Source organism: Microtus ochrogaster, chromosome 4 (assembly GCF_000317375.1).
Source record: "Microtus ochrogaster isolate Prairie Vole_2 chromosome 4, MicOch1.0, whole genome shotgun sequence".
Taxonomy (NCBI): domain Eukaryota; kingdom Metazoa; phylum Chordata; class Mammalia; order Rodentia; family Cricetidae; genus Microtus; species Microtus ochrogaster.
In genome coordinates this window covers 45,367,094-45,371,403 of record NC_022011.1, presented here as the reverse complement: position 1 = coordinate 45,371,403, position 4,310 = coordinate 45,367,094, and positions in this window count along the sequence as shown.

Genomic DNA, 4,310 nt, shown 5'->3' with positions numbered 1-4,310 from the left:
AGTTCCAGGACAGGCTCCAAAGCCACAGAGAAACCCTGTCTCGAAAAACAAAAACAACAACCAAAGGTTCATCACTGAATCCCACGGCTAGTGAAATGACAGGCAAGGTCTTGGGGAGGAGATCGGCTTCTCGCTGCAGCCATGGGTCACTGTGTGGTGAAAGCCACAACCAGTCAGGCTGAGCAGCAGCTGTCTCCCAGGCACCGTTCTGGGCCCTGAGGGACAGGAAGGACAAAACCGTCCTCCCATGATCCCCCCTGACTGGGGGGCCTGGTTAAACCTGGTAGTGTTTAATTAGAAGTTCAGCTTTGATGTAGGTTCCTCCCACACAGGTGAATGAGTGGGATCAGCTGGGTTAGGGTTGCCAAGGCAACAAGGTAAGCATCCCACACAGTATTGTCAGGGGTTGAATTGCTTGCCTCTCCTCTCAGGATCGTAACCACACTGATCGGTACTCAGAAGTAGCATGTTTGCTGAGGACACTTCTTCCAGATCAGCTGCTTAGCCTCTATCTTCCTTCCTCTCCTTTGGGTTTTGTTTGTTTGTTTTGTTTTGTTTTTGAGACAGGTTTTCTCTGTGCAGCCTTTGGAGCCAATCCTGGGAACTTGCTCTGTGGACCAGGCTGGCCTTGAACTCAAAGAGATCCACCAGCCTCTGCCTCTCAAGTGCTGAGATTAAAGGCGAGGGCCACCACCACCCAGCCTCTTTGACTTTTTTGAGACAGGTTCTCTCTACGAAGCCCTGGAACGTGCTATGTAGACTATGTAGACCAGGCTGGCCTCGAATACAGAGAGATCGACCTGCTCCTGCCTCCAGAGTGCTGGGATTAAAGGCGTGCAATCATTCTTTGAATTTTGTTGTTGTTCCTCTGAGTTTCCAAGATTTGTGCTTTGGGGCTGGAGAGATGGCTCAGTGGGTAAGAACATTGCCTATTCTTCCAAAGGTCCTGAGTTCAATTCCCAGCAACCACATGGTGGCTCACAACCATCTGTAATGAGGTCTGGCTCCCTCTTTTGGCCTGCAGGAATACACACAGACAGAATATTGTATACATAATAAATAAATAAATATTTTTAAAAAAATTGTGCTTTGCTGTCTCATTAAATCTGTATCATCATTTCATCATTATTTGGGCTCTTACCCTTCCTTCCTTCCTTCCTTCCTTCCTTCCTTCCTTCTTTCCTTCCTTTCCACTTCCCTGTAGCCAGGGCTATTCTCAAACTCACCGTGTAGCCTTGAACTTTTGATCCTCCTGTCCCTACTTCCCTAGTGCCTGGACTGCTCCTTAACAGGTGGTTCATGTGGTGCTGGAATGGGACCCGGGATGGGATTCCGTGCATGCTAGACTAGCGCTTCATCTCACCAACTGAGCTGTGTCTCCAGTTCTCCCTACCTCAGCTCCATTTTCTTTCTTTCTTGTTTTATTTTAATTTTATCTATTCATTTATTTGTTTGTTTGTTGGTTGGTTGGTTTTTCAAGATAGGGTTTCTCTGGATAGCCCTAGCTGTTCTAGAACTCACTCTGTAGAGCAGGCTGGCCTCGAACTCACAGAGATCTGCCTGCTTCTGCCTCCTGGGAGCTGGGAGTGGCACCATCACTGTCCTGCCCATTTTCTCTTTTTGGCTCACACAGCCCAGGCTGGCTTCTAACACCCTGTGTAAGTCAGGCTGGTTCTGATTTCCCCGATCCTCCTGCCTCTGTCTCCTAAGTGTTGGGATTACAGGCGTGTGCACTGTGCCTGGCACTGAGTACCTCTTCAGCTCCATCCGTCTTCTACCACCTCTGATGTTCCTGCACTGCTCTGCTGAGCCTTCAGAACTCACCCCTTTGCACCCAGGTCCCCTGCTGTCCCCTCATTTCCCCTTTACCCCTCCTGCGATTATTTGTATTAACAGCGCTTGACACCCCAGCTTCTGCTACCCCGCTACCCTGGTGCAGGGTCTGCTACTCACCAAAGCCTCTCTGCCTGTGATGCGGCAGAGACCTCCTAACCCTCCTGCAGCTTCTGTCGGTGAACTGGACATTCCTGCTTCCGCCACGTACCCACTCCATGTCCTCTAGTAGATCCTTCCCGTGTCTACCATGACTGAATTCCGTCTGCTGTCTCCAGCATCTAGCATATCTGAGTCAGAGTCCCATTGTAGCTTGCTCTCCTCATGCTGCATTGTTCTGGGCTTTTCCCCCTCCCTTTTGGCACACCTTGCAGTTCTATTGAGGACCAGACCTGGTGTATCAGGTGCTCAGAGCTGAAGTCATTAAGCCTTTTCTGGGTGACCTAGTGTTTGTCGGGTTGAGAGCTGTGCCTGAGGGTGCCGAAGTCTAACCCAATCTCTCTTACCCGTGGGTTTGTCTTCCTTGCATTCCTGGATGTTCATTCATCCTCCTCAGAGTCTGTCCAAGCTTTTTCAGCTGCTCTCTCGGATGACACTGCAGTCTGGTTAGTGTGCTGGGAACATGGAGAGACGGGAGCCTTCTGCCATCTTCAGGTGAAAGATCCAGGAAGACCTGGACAGTCTGGGGGCAGATAATGAATTCCTCTGCCTTCTGCTCCTTTCTCTGCCTGCATTTCCCAAGGACCACCTCTCCTTCAGAGGTGACCTTCCTCAGATAGAACCTAACAGGCCCCACCCTCAGCCTGTAGCCGTCCACCAAAATCACTGTTGAAGCCTGGCCTGGGGGCACAGCCGTGGATTTCCCAACTACTCCAGAGACTGAGACAAGAGGATTGAAAATTAAGGTTTATCTGGGCAATATACATCAGTTCAAGTCCAGCCTGGGGAATGTAGCAAGACCTTGTCTCAAAAACAAAATAAATACATAATAAGAAAAAAGGCTAGAGAGACAGCTTGGTGGTAGAGAACTTGCCAAACAGACACAAGGCCTGGGCCTAATTGCCAAAATCACAACCAACTGGCTCCTGGATTAACAGTTCACCTGCTCCCAACAAGCAGCTCCAGAGGGGCTGGAGAGATGGCTCAGTGGTTAAGAGCTAGAGAGATGGCTCAGTGGTTAAGAGCTGGAGAGATGGCTCAGTGGCCAAGAGCACTTGTTGCTCTTGCAGAGGACCTGGGTTTGATCCCTGCCACCTAAGACTCACAACAGCCTATAACTCCAGTTCCAGGGCATGCAACACCCTCTTCTGACCTTAGCAGGCATCAAGCATGCATGTGGTGCATGTTCATGCATACAAACAAAACACTCATACAAATAGATAAAATAATAAAATGGCTTGTTTTTAAAAGAAAGTGGTTCTAGCCAGGTGTAGCGGTGCATGCCTTTAATCCCCACACTTGGGAAGCAGAAGCAGGTGGATCTCTGCAAGTCTGAGGCCAGCCCCATCTACAAAGCAGTTTTTTGAGACCCTGTCTCAAAAAAGAAAAGGAAGGGGGCTGGAGAGATGGCTCAGAGGTTAAGAGCATTGCCTGCTCTTCCAAAGGTCCTGAGTTCAATTCCCAGCAACCACATGGTGGCTCACAACCATCTGTAATGGGGCCTAGTGTCCTCTTCTGGTCTTCAGGCATACACACAGACAGAATATTGTATACATAATAAATAAATAAATATTTTTAAAAAAAAGAAAAGGAAAAAAATGGATTCCCTGTCCCTGAATGCCCCAGGGTGATATTTATCCCACAAATTCAGTGTGGTCAGTCTGGGAAAAAAAAGAAAATGGTTGCTTTTCCATCCTTCTTGCTTGCTCTGAGAATGGGAGCCATGGGGCACCCAGCTCTTTTTGTGTTTGGAGCAAAGAATGGACCCCCAGTGTCTGATTTCCACAAGACTTTGTCTGAAGGAAGCAGGCATCCACGCCCTCTCCCCCCCCCCCGCCCTCTCTCTAGCTTTGAAGCCTGTCCTGGAACTCACTCTGTATACCAGGCTGGCCTTGAGCTCACAGAGATCTGCCTGCCTCTGCCTCTAGACTTGACCAACTGTCCCTGCATCCTTGAATAAAGTAAAAGAGTGACCAAGATTGATTCTCAGAAGATGCCAGGCTGATGGGAATGCCTTGCCCTGGCTCCATGTTCCCCAAGTAGCCTCATTTGTAGCTATGCACTGACCATTTGTGTAATTAAAATAAAGTAATGAGACACGGAGAGTCTGAAATAGCCAGACGGTTCTGGAATTAACTGTGTCTTTCTGGACATTGGGAGTTCAATTGCAGCTGTGGATGAGAGGCAGTGGGAGACCCTGTGTGAGCATGTACGAGGCCCTGAATTTGATCCTCAGTGCTGAAGGTCAATCAATCAATCAATCAATATCTCTATCTAGGCCAGTTTGATACTTGTTTTCTGATGACTCAATAGTTGAA